Source organism: Acinonyx jubatus, chromosome A2, assembly GCF_027475565.1.
Source record: "Acinonyx jubatus isolate Ajub_Pintada_27869175 chromosome A2, VMU_Ajub_asm_v1.0, whole genome shotgun sequence".
In the NCBI taxonomy this organism is placed as follows: Eukaryota; Metazoa; Chordata; class Mammalia; order Carnivora; family Felidae; genus Acinonyx; species Acinonyx jubatus.
Window position 1 is genome coordinate 31,571,208 of NC_069383.1, and position 13,656 is coordinate 31,584,863.

Below are 13,656 nucleotides of genomic sequence, written 5' to 3' on the forward strand. Positions count from 1 at the left end.
TTAATTAAACACATTTTCATGAAACTATGTTTAAGCCTCCTCAATTAATTGCCTGTAATGGAATGACTTTCAAAGTTCTTAAATATCTAATGGGAAAAAGTCTTTGTTATTTACAGATTTTTGTTAGTCCTATGTGTTGCTTTTATGACACTGAGCAAAAATAGGTTTTAATATTCTAATTTTTGTTAGTTTATTTTCTAACTATAGAGAACATATAGATGGTTACCAGAGGAAGGTAGGTGGAGAGATGGGAGAAATACATGAAGGGGATTAAGAGCATATTTGGAATTTAATTTTTAGGAAAATAAAATTATGTTTTCAATGTCAGAATATTGCAGTACTATTATTGTTTAATGTATCTTTATTTCTTTTTTTAAAGTTTATATTAATTTTTTAACATTAAGTTTTTAATTAATGGCTGGGTATGCATGGTTAAAGTAGAATGATAGGAAGATCATTCCATGGTAATCAAATAAACTAAGAAAAATTAGCAAAAAGCAAAAAAATGATCTAATTGTGGAAGATATTCCACTACCCACCAGCATTAGTGAACCTTCTTTGTGCATGAGAAGAATTACAATTTTCTGCTTCCCAAAATTAGTTGTTTTCATGAGACTCACATGATAGGTGAGCATAAATGATGTCTTTTTATTTAGATACTGAAGCAAGACACTAAAAATAAACTAATCAAAAGATTAACCATGAGAAAAATTCATAAAAATAATTAGAAGGACTCACATGAAATAATTTAAAGTGGTTATATCTAGAGTGTTGTCATGGGCTGAGGTAAAGGTGGAAATCTCCATTTTATGTTTAAAGGAGATCCTTGGGGTAAGTAGAGTCAGAGAAAAATACTATGAAGAATTTGACAAGTTGCTTAGGCATTGGTGCAGTTAATCCATTGTAACTGCTATTTGGAGCTTATTGAACTTTAGTCTTGCTTACTTTCACCTAGATAATGTTGATAGAGTCAAATTTCTCAGACATTTTTCTCCACATATCCTTCCAAATCTATTTTAATTTTTTAAATGTTTATTTCTGAGACAAAGAGAAAGAGAGAGAGAATATGAGAACGAGCAGGGGAGGGGCAGAGAGAGACACAAATACAAAATCTGCAGTAGGCTCCAGGCTCTGAGCTGTCAACACAGAGCCCAAGGTGGGGCTCGAACTCATGAACTGTGAGATCATGACCTGAGCCAAAGTCAGACACTCAACCGACTGAGCCACCCAGGAGCCCCTTCCTTCTTTTTTTAATGTTTATTTACTTGAGAGAGAGAGAGAGAGAGAGAGAGAGAGAGAGAGAGAGGACAAGAAGAAGAGGGGTAGAAAGAGGGAGAGCAAGAATCCCAAGCAACCTCCACCCTGTCAGCACAGAGACGAATAGGAGAAACCAAGAGTCAGAAGCTTAACCGACTGAGTCATCCAAGCACCCACATCTTCCTTCCTTTTCTAAATATTTATTTATTTTGAGAGAGAGAGAGAGAGAGAGAGAGATCACGCAAAAGCTTGCACAAGGGAGGGGCAGAGAGAGAGAGGGAGACAGAATCCCAAGCAGGCTCCATACTGTCAGAGCAGAGCCCAACATGGGGCTCAATCTCACAAACTGTGAGATCATGAGCTGAGCCAATATCAAGAGTCAGATGCTTAACCAACTCGGCCACCCAGGTGTCCCCCAGCTTCCTTCTTTAATACTTTTCTTCAGGGTGGTCATCAAACAGAGCTTTGTGACTACAGTGGAACAAAATTTTTTGTCTCTTTCTCTGGTTCTATTTTCTTATATTGATCATATGAATTTACTCTTCCTTCTTTTGTTCTTTCTGACAAAATTTTGGAAAATATAGCTAGAGTTTGGTAAATAACTAGTTGCATAGATGTTGGCATTATACACACACATATACATACACCACATATATGTTTATTATAGATAATACATATATATGTTTATTATGTTTATATTATAAATATAAAAATATATTAAATATATATGTGCGTATACACACACAAATTCCTTTTAGTTTCAATTTACTAGGTATTAGGGTTCTGTTAAGAGTGTATAATATAGGGGCTCCTGGGTGGCTCAGTCGGTTAAGTGTCCAACTCTTGATTTTGGCCTAGCTCAGGTCATCATCTCATGGTTCATGAGTTTGAGTCCCATGTTGGGCTCTGTGCTGATAGTGTAGAGCCTGCTTGAGATTCTCCCTCTCCTCTCTCTGTCCTTTCCCTACTTGCACTCTGTCTCAAAGAAATAAACTTCAAAAAAAAAGTGTATAGTATAGCTGAAGTCTGTCATTTTTAATCACTGCAGAATGAGCCAGGTTGGAGGTGCAGGAATGTGTTCTAGACAGAAGACAATGTTAAAGGTTGTATCCTATTCGCAGTAATGCAAGTGGCTCTATTTGTCTGATGCCGACAGAGCAAGTAGAGGAAGACATGTGCTAAGAAACTGAGATGTTGATGGAGATGTCAGGTCTCAAAGCGTCTTCTAAACCACACTACATGAGAATCATGAGGCATTGCTAAAGGGATCTGAGCAAGAGGCAGAAATGGTGAGACAGGTTTCTTAGCAGCTATGGCTCCAAGGGGTTTCCTATGGGAATTTAAAACTCTTCTACCCATTTCAAATAGTCTCCTCCATTCTTTGACAGAATATTTAATATTTTTGAAATTTTATTACAAACATAATACAAATGCAGTTTCACAAACAAGTCCTCTTGTTATCAGACATTTTGAAAATATAAACCAGTCTCATATTGGCATTCTTTTAGAACAACCACAGATCCTGTTCCTTAGAATAACTTACTGTTGTTGTGGAAATAAAATAGACACTAACAAAATTGAAGTCTAAGAGCTCAACTAACAAGTTTTCATAACAGTTAGGGGGATCTGGTCCCAGGTGGTAGCAGTGGGGAAGGAGAGAAGAGCCTGCTTTAGAAAAATAATCAGGAAATATAAGACAGGGGTTTTAGCCAATTTGAAATGAGATCTGAGAAAGAAGAAGGAATCAAGAATAGGAACCATATTTTTGGTTTTGGCATCAAGGTTGCACATGGACGGGTATATATTAGAAATAATAGATTTTTGGGGGGAGCTGTCATAAACTAAGCTTTAAGCATGCTGAGATGAGTGATATATGGGACATCTGGATGCAAGCATTTGGCAAGTTCATGCTTTATTGTTGTTGCTACTGTCTAGTTTTCATGTCTAGTTAGTATGTCCTTATCCAGAGACTATCTAATGTAATTTTTGTGCATGTCCTACAATGAATCCAGAGTACCGTGATGACAGAACTCAAAACTGAAAACATACACCTGTCTTTGATATCTTATTACAATAAGCTCATGTGTCCTAAAAACACTCCAATTACTATATAATATAAAATTAATTAATCACATGTATCTCTATACCCTGTGCAAAGTAAAACATTGAATGACTCAACAAATGCCATTCTCTTCAACATGTTAATGATACGGTTGTAGAAATGTTTGTTAAACAGTCCAGATAGCATACAAATCTAGTTTTAGACACTATTTTTGTATGATAATATTAATTTACATATAAAATTTAAAACTTACAGTTTTTCCTAAATATTTGGTCTAATTTTTTTTCATATAAGTCAAGAACAGGGAAACAAAATTAACCCTGCACAAAGATAATCCTATCCTACACAAATAAGATAATGAGAGGATTATAGATTAAGATTTATTTTCATAATATGGATGTGAGAGGAAATTCAAAATGTAAGCTTTTATATTACAAAATAATTAATGAACAGTTCCCAAAATTAGTTATTTTGGCTTTTTACCAAGTTATATGAAAATGAAACAATGAAGAAAGCACATTGGATTTAAAGACAATAAGGAAGGGGGGAAAAAAAGACAGTGAAGATAGTTTCCAAAACTCCAAAAGAACAAAGCTTTGCATAACAAAACTTGCAGAAGAATCTACCTCAGCAGATCTCACCATGATATTATCTGAATTATTGAAGAAGGTAATTCAGGTGAAGCATTATCTACAGAGATTTTTAACACTGATGAATTTGCTTTGTTTTGAAGCACATTCCTCTCAGAGCTAAAAGTAGTGGTGTGTGTGTGTGTGTGTGTGTGTGTGTGTGTGTACGTGTGTATGTTTCTGAGCATAGCATGCACGGCATGACATGACAGATTTTCAGACTTCTTTTCCCTTTCCCCACTCTTACCTTCAACCCTTGCTCTCTGACAAGCAAAAAGATGAAGGACAGATTCTCATTTATTTAAAGTTTGAGGATGCTGCATGGAGACACAGGTTGTGTGTAACTGTGTGTGTTTGTGCAGGCATTGTAACAGAGGGTGGTTATCCCAGATATCTAGTTTTCACTTGAAAATGGTGAAAGAGAAGGATTTAAGATCAGGGGTGCCAAATTCCACCACTAAAAGAAATACTTCATCTGGCGTAAAAGTGATTAGTCAGTCCTAGAAAGACAAATATATGACTTCACTCATATAAGGGCTTTAAGACACAAAAGAGATGAACGGAAGGGAAGGGAAGCAAAAGTAATAAAAAACAGGGAGGGGGACAAAACCTAAGAGACTCTTAAATATAGAGAACTGAGGGTTACTGGAGGGGTTGTGGGAGGGGGGATGGGCTAAATGGGTGAGGGGCATTAAGGAACCTACTCCTGAAATCATTGCACTCTATGTTAACTAATTTGGATGTGAATTTTTAAAAATTAGATTTAAAAAAGTGAGAACTTTTTCCAAGTGCTTACGAATAGAAAATACAAATGCTAAGTAAAAATAAATCAGTCAGAGAAATACAAATACCCTATGATTTCACTCTTGTGTGGAACTTAAGAAACAAACCAACAGGGAAAAAATAAGAGAAAGTGGCAAATCAAAAAAGAGACTTTTTAAAAAAGTTTATTTCTTTGAAAGAGAGAGAGAGAGAGAGAGAGAGAGAATCTCAAGTAAGCTCTGCACTATCAGTGCAGAGCCCGATGCAGAGTTTGATGAAGGGGGAGGGGCTTGATGGTGGGAGAGGGATCTCATGAACTATGAGCCCATATCAAAAGTCGGAAGCTTAACCAACTGAGTCACCCAGATGTCCCCCCAAAAAGGACTCTTAACTATAGATAACTAATTGTTACCAGAGGGGAGGTGGGTGGAGGAATGCACGAAATAGGTGATGGGGATTAAGGAGTACACTTGTGATGAACAGTGGGTGATGTATGGAATTCAACCACTATATTGAATACCTGAAACTAATATAACACTGTATGTTAACTAACTCACTAGAATTAAATTTTTTTTTAAAAGAATAGGAAACACAAAAAAGTTTTAAAACAGGATTTCCACTTTCAAATTTTGTTCTCCCACACTGAAAAAAAAAAAAACACAAAAAGCAAAATTCTTATTTGTTCACTAACACTATAAAAACTACCTGATACTGGTCTAGAATGTAGGAGATTCTGATTTCATAAATGATATCTCTTTTCTTTTTTCCCATTCTAGTGCTTCCATTGTTGATTACAACAGAGTAATCAACTTTCCTTTCTTTAAGGAACTTCAAAAGATCTTTGTAGAGAAAGTCTGTGGTATTTGAACCTCACCATTGGATTTGTTATTATAAAACAAACATAGGCCTAGGCTCTGCCTCCTAATAATAGAACTTTGGGTAACTGACTTTATTTTTTTCATATCCCTTTTGTCATCTGTAAATAAGAGATTAGAGTGCTTGGTTTATAGGATTATAGTTAGACCAAATAAAATGATAAGTATATTGACAGACAAAAGTATTCAGTATGTTATTGTTACAATCAATTTATTTCATAACCACTGCTTTTTATTTAATATTATTGGTTTTTTTCATTTTGTATTTTAAAAATCCACTAAGAATGCTAGGAATTAATTATTTTTTAATTTTAATTTTAAAATTGAGTATTTTGTATTAAAAAAAATAAATCTAAAACAAAAATGATTTTCAGGAATTTAAATTCCTTTAGTAAGAAAATAAATTATGCCTAATTACTCGTTCTCCAAATAACAGTAATAAGCTATGTAAATTATGAATATACATTATACATTATATATGTTATGACATATATGTAATACAGATTATATACAATATGCTACATTTTATATAGAGTGTAATAGAATACAATAGAATAGTTTGAACACACTGATGAGTAAGCAAAAGGAAGCAGAAAGCCAGAGTGAAACAAAGCCTAAGAGAAAAAAAATATATATATATACACATATTATCAAGTAACATAACAGAGAAAACTTTCCAATTCATACAGAAATTTTACTGGATTGCAGAATCAGATTTTGAAGTTGGGTTTGTCAGAGTGGCTGCACACTGAAGCAGGAGAACCTTAGCAAAAAGAAACAGGAGGGTGAACCATCAAATATACAAATTCATCTCAAAACTATGGCTGACTCTGTGAAAAGGAGGCTGAGAAGGCACCCTGCAGGAACACAGCAGGAAACCACATTAAGAAGGCTAAAATTGCTGAAAAGGGATGAAAGCAGCTACCCAGAGCTGTATAGACAGGATTAGGAGTACAAAACCTGCTGAGTTAAAGGATCTTGGCAAAAACCTCTTAGTGTCAGCGAAAATCCAGAAATCATGCCTTAAGGATAAGGGTTGCATAACAGGATTAAGGGGTACAGTTTAAGACAAAAGACAGAACTGAAATAAACTCACCAAAATAAAACCTAAAACCAACCCTACCTCTAGATCAAGACAATTCACCTGTAATTGTCTGCCTACTAGTACCACACACATATCCCCATAGGCAAATCACACTGAAACCGTTAAAAATCAAAACTAAGATGCCATAATGAAAGCAGGTAGAGAAAGTGGACACTATTAAAATAAATGCAAAACATGAATTATGGCTGGTTCCTCATTAATAACAATAAAAGACAAAATAAACTTTAAGTTGTTTAAAAATATGTAATATGTTAATTAGAGTTCTATATCTAACAAAACCATTTTAAGATAAAATAGAACCTCACAGTACTAGAAATAGCAAGAAAAATTCTTCAAGATGACACAAATCTGTATAGGATGGAAATGAACTTCTCTGGGAATGAAAGAACAATGAATCACATCACAACTGTATCTGATCAAAATCAATTAGCAAAATGTGGATTTAAACACAATTGTATAAATAATTATACTAAGTGTAAAATAACCCAGCACTGATAATGAAAGCCAAAGTTCTCAGAATGGATTAAAATCAAGAAACAGATAACATCAACTTACCATAAAGATACGTCAAATCAAAATACATTGGTAAAGGAGGTATCATGTGAATACTAAATTTAATAGCATGGCTATATTAATATTAAACAAAATAGACTACAAGCTCAGGAATATTATCAGAGATGAAGAGGATTTCATAATGATGAATGTGTAAATTCATCCACACATAATAGTTCTAAAAGTATATGTATTTAATAAAGTAACTAAAAAACACATGAGGCAAAAAATAACAAGCCTAAAGAAAAAGGAAAACAGTGCTCCTTTGACTTTGAAGAATTTAAAATGCTGACCTCAGTAATGAAAAAAAAAGGAACAAATTATTTAAATCAAGAAAATTCAAATAGCACTATCACCAAATTAATCTAACTGACACATACAGAACACTGCAACAAAAAACTGCAGAATATCCATATTTTGTGTGTATGGAATGCTCATGTTTCTGGACCATGCAACAAAACTCAATACCAAAGAGAAGAAAAGATACAGATATGTCCATTTCTAATAGAAATGGAATAAAATCATAAATAAAAGAGAATAAGACCTCTAAAGAATCTCCAAGCAGGTTTTTTTTTTTAATTTTTTAACTTTTATTTATTTTTGAGAGACAGAGAGAGACAGAGTGCAAGCAGGGGAGGGGCAGAGAGAGGGAGACACAGAATCTGAAGCGGGCTCCAGGCTCCCAGATGTAAGCATAGAGCCTGATGTAGGATTCGAACCCACGGACTGTGAAATCATGACGTGAGCCAACATCAGATGCTCAACTGACTGAGCCACCCAGGTTCCCCAAGAATCTCCAAGAGTTTTAAAATTAGGCAACTCACTACATAAGTCAAGAACCCATTAATCACAAATAACATTAGGAAATACTTTGAACGAAAGGATAATAAAGCACAACATACTCAGTATGTGGAATAAACCTAGAGCAGTAAATAAGAAACGTATAGCTTTCAATGATTAAACAAGAAAGATTTACAGTAAGTTATCTATTTTCTATCACAAGCTTGACAAAAAAGGATAAGCTAAATATAAAATAAATAAAGAAAAAAAGAAACTCTCTGAAAGAGAATTACACATGAATAGAGAAAATCTTTAGAACCAAAAAATGTTTCTACGAAAAATTTAGTAAAACCAATAAACCCTTAGTAAATGTCCCTAAGAAAGAGAGAATACATAAATTTCCAATGCCAGGAATGAAAGAGGGGAAATTCCATATACCCTGCAGACATTAACACTATGAGAGAATATTATAAACAACTCTGAGTATAATCAACAAAATGCACAGTATCTTTGACCACACAATGTATCAAAACTCAGAAAAAATGAACAGAAAATACGAAAGCCTATTATATGTTAAAACAATTGTATTTGTCCTTTAAAACTTGCTCCAAAAGAAACAGCCATATCCAGATTATTTCACATAGGATTTCAATAAAATATTTAAGAATTTATAATAGTTGTACACAATTTTTTTTCAAAAAGTGGAGGTGGTGGAAACACTATTCAACACATTTCATGAGGTCAACATAACCCAGTTATCAACCCTTGATAAGAATGTTACAAGAAAGTATAATTATAAACAAATATCCCTCTTAAATATAAAAAAAATATTCAAAACTAACTGGAAAATCAAATCTATTAATATAAAAATGAAAATGCAGGATAGCCAATGCTATTTTAAATATTCAAAAAGTAATCAAAATGTTCAAAATTAGGTATGCAAAAATAACCACATTAAGAAACTCAAGGAGAAAAAATGCACAATCATCTTTATGGATTAAAAATAGAATTTGACAAAAAAAAAAGAAACAGATTTTGACAAAATTTGATAGTCTCTAAAAGCAAGAATTCTTTACAAACTAGGAGTCAAATTACAATTCAAAGGGAATGTACTAAAGCCCAGAGCCAATGTAATGCTGAATGGTAAATTTTTGAGTACTCTCACATTAAGTCTAGAAAAGAAGTGAGAGTTTGTCTTCACTACTTCTATTCAACACTGAAACAAAGGTACTAAACAGGAATAAAAATTGATAATCTATACATATATATTTCCTTATTCGCATATACCATTGTTCTAAATAGACAAACTCTAAGGAATTTAGAAAAGAAAGAAAAAGAAAGGAAGGGAGGGAGGGAGGGAGGGAGGGAGGAAGGGAGGAAGGGAGGAAGGGAGGAAGGGAGGAAGGGAGGAAGGAAGGAAGGAAGGAAGGAAGGAAGAAAGAAAGAAAGAAAGAAAGAAAGAAAGAAAGAAAGAAAGAAAGAAAGAAAGGAGAAGGAAGAATATTAATTATTTTTAAGTTAAGACTATTACTATGCCACTTTGGGCTCTCCATGATTGAATTAATAGGCATAGAATAGGTACTGGTTGGAGTGACTGATGATCATTTCTAAGGAGAAATTGTGCCACTACTGTACAAAAGAAGTCAAGAAAACTATGTCTGGGATACAGAAATTTCCTTGGGATGGCTCTTGGTATACCATACCATGATTGAAGTCAATGGAAAACTACAACAAACTAATTCAGGCAGGGCTGCTAAAGGCCCAGACCCTTCAGGAATGAATGATTGGGTTACCTGACCAGGTAAAGAACCATGACCAGCTAAGGTGTTTGTTAAAGGCAAAGGTAATATGGGATGGGAAATAAATGTCACCTCAATTAAAAGTTGAATTTTATGGGGCGCCTGGGTGGCTTGGTCGGTTAAGCGTCTGACTTCGGCTCAGGTCATGATCTCGCGGTCTGTGAGTTAGAGCCCCGCATCGGGCTCTGTGCTGACAGCTCAGAGCCTGGAGCCTGTTTCAGATTCTGTGTCTCCCTCTCTCTCTGCCCCTCCCCTGTTCATGCTCTGTCTCTCTCTGTCTCAAAAATAAATAAACGTTAAAAAAAAATTGAAAAAATAAAGTTGAATTTCAACTTCTATGAATCAGGGACAATCAGATTTATGATTTTTTTCAAGGCATTTTAAGCCAACATCGTATTTATGTATATATCAATGGATTTTAGACCAATATCCTACATAAAGCTAAAATTTAATATTTAGTATAACACCCATCCCTGACTTAAACTCTCTGACTCTCCTGGTACTCCCTAACTATCGATCCATTCCACTCCTAGAACGTGCTATTGCTGGAACATGTCAGTACACTCTACTTTAGTGCCATTAATCCTAAAAAGGAAAGCTGGAAAGCTCTAAATTAAATCTCTTAGCTTTAGTATTTTTTGCCAATCTCAGTTAACCATCAAATTTCACAGTGCAATTGGCCCTCAACCTCATGTTCCAGCTGATTCCCATTATCTGGCTTTACATTTTCTTTCTTTCATAGCTCTAAAGAGTCTCCAACATTAACTTATGTGTCTATTTATCATATTTTTCCTTATCATCATCAGTATTTAAAAAGTTCCAAAGAAGGTATCTTTGCCTTATTAACAGATATATTCTAAGTACTGGTGTCTCACATATATTAGGTGTTCAATAAATAACAACAAAATAAACACATTAATCCCCAGTACAATCTTTCTGAATAAACTGTTTCACATCACCAATTTTTTTAGAGTATTGAATTTTATATTATTTACACTTGGGGAATAAAATCTTTTTTTATTTATTTCTTATTGTTTAAAAATTTTTAATGTTTACTTATTTTTGAGAGAGAGAGAGAGAGAGAGAAAGAAAGAGAGAGAGAGAGAGAGAGAGAGAGAGAGAGAGAGAGAGAGAAAGTACAAGCAGGGGAAGTGCAGAGAGAGGGAGACATAGAATCCAAAGCAGGCTTCAGGCTCTGAGCTGTCAGCACAGAGCCTGATGCGGGGCTCAAACTCTCAGACTGTGAGATTATGACCTGAGCCAAAGTGGGACGCTTAACCTACTGAGCCACCCAAGTGCCCCTGGAGAATAAAATATTTTGTCCATAAAAAGGCTGAAGCCTTTACATGTGACATTTCTACACCACTTCATTACTAAACTAGGAAAAGGCTGTTTTTTTTTCTTTTTTGTTAAGTAATTCTTCTATAATCAAAGCATTTTCTTAATCTACTTAAAGTATAATGATATTTGTGATAAGCTCACATGTACAACATGGTATTTGTATTCAAACTTATACTAAATATAAAATGAGAAGGAAACAAATACGTCATGTATTTAGTATAACACTGCTATAGTAGAAAGCATATTTAGTCACTGCATTCTGGTATGTAAAGGAAATAAAGGAAACAACAGATTTCACTAATTACATTATTAGGTAAAAATATTTCATTTGTTGAAAGAAATAAAAACATTTTACTTTTCATGAAAAAAAATCTGAATCAATCAAATTGGTTGTTGGGAATTTCCCATATAATGTTTTGTTTTATAGATTGGTATTAAGTATTAAATATTAAATATTAAAATACCAAATTAAATATATTTCAGTGAAAACATTTCTGTGAAACTATAAAGACTTTTAACTTTAGTTTTTTTGGTTTTTGTTTTTTTTGTTGTTGTTGTTGTTATTTTGTTTTTTGAGAAAGAGGGCAGAGAGGAGCAGAAGGAGAGAGAGAATCTTAAGTAGGCTCCACGAGTGTGGGGCTCCACTCACAAACTTGAGAACATGACCTGAGCTGAAATTAAGAGTCAGATGCTTAACTGACAGAGACACCCAGGCACCCCTCAGCTTTAGCTTTTATCTTTAACTTTAATATAATGGGATTTGTTTTCCCTAAAATATCTTTTATTGCATTCTTTGAAGTGTAACTTATAAACAATAAAATTAATTCATTTTAAGGGTTTGGTTCAATGAGTTGTGACTAATGTAAATTTTTGACTTCGTTCACTCAGCATAATGCTTTGAGATTAATTCAAGTTGTTCTGGTTATCTTTGTTTTCCTTTTTTCATTTCTGTGTGGTTTTCTAATGTATATATATCACAAGTCATCTATAAATATGTATCTATATTATTTCCAATATTGGGTATTATTAAGTTCACTAGTAATATTTGTGAAAAATATTTTGGTAGGCATATATTTCATTACTCAAACATAAATACCTAGGACAACTGTTGGGTCTTACGGCAGATGTATGTTTGGCCATATAAAAATGTGTGTTGTATGATCTTTGTCTCATGTAGCATTACTACCAGCAAGGTAATAATTTAATTTCTGTGTATATTATGACATGATAATTGAGGCCTATTTTTTCCTATGGCTATCCAGTTGTTCTACCATAGTGTATTGAATTTTCAATATTTTCCTCTGTGGCACAGCTTTAAAAATAAAACGGCCATATAGGTGTGGGTCTATTTCTTTTTTGTTTTTTCAGCTTTATTGTGGTATAATGACAAATAATGGGTCTATTTCTTGATTACCTATTCTATATCATTGATATATACATTTATCAATATATCAATATCACACCATCTTGATTATTGTAGTTTTGTAGCTGGTCTTAAAATGAAATAGAGATATTTTCCAACATTTTCTTTTGGCTTTTCTAGATCCTTAAATTACACACATGTATCTAATGTGTGTATTATATGTATAGAATATATATATATATATACATATATATATACACACATATATATTTATCTCTACCTTTATTTCTAGCTCCAGCTCTTCCTTCAATTTTCAACAAAAAGTACTAGTGAATGGGGATTTTTTTAAAGTGTGTGTTCAATCTATAGAGCCATTTGAGCACAGTTAACTGATCACTAGTAAGTATTCAATCCATGAACATAGTATATTTTTTATACTATTTTTAATTTTATTTATTTATTTTGAGAGAGCAAGTGTGCATGAGTGGGGAAGGGCAGAGTGAGAGAAAACCCCAAGCAGGCTGCCCACTGTCAGTGCAGAGCCTAACGTGGGGCTTGATCTCATGAACCATAAGATCATGACCTGAACCAAAATTAAGAGTCAGACACTTAAGCCACCAAGCCACCCAGGCATCCCTATTTTTATACTTTTTAGGTGTTCCTAATATTTTTAGCAAGATTTTACAGTTTTTTATTGTTCCAGTATTGTACATATTTTTGTTCTATTATAAATGTTTTTAAATATCATTTTTCAATTTTACTGGTAGTATATATAAATATAAATTTTTACATTAATTTTTTAATGTTTATTTCTTTTTGAGAGAGAGACAGTGCAAGCAGGGGAGAGAGAAAGAGAGAGAGAGGGACAGAGGATCCGAAGAGGGCTCTGTGCTGATAGCAGAAAGCCCAATGTGGGGCTCAAACTCACGAGCTGCGAAATTGTGACCTGAGCCAGTCAGATGCTCCACTAACTGAGCCACCCAGGTGCTCCTATATTAATCTTTTATCCTTCAACCTTGTTGAATCCACTTATCCTAGATGTGATTTTATGGGCACTTAAGGACTCATCATTTGCCTAGACTTGTAGAGAGTTTTACTCTTTCCATGTGAGGCTTATTATTCACCCACAGA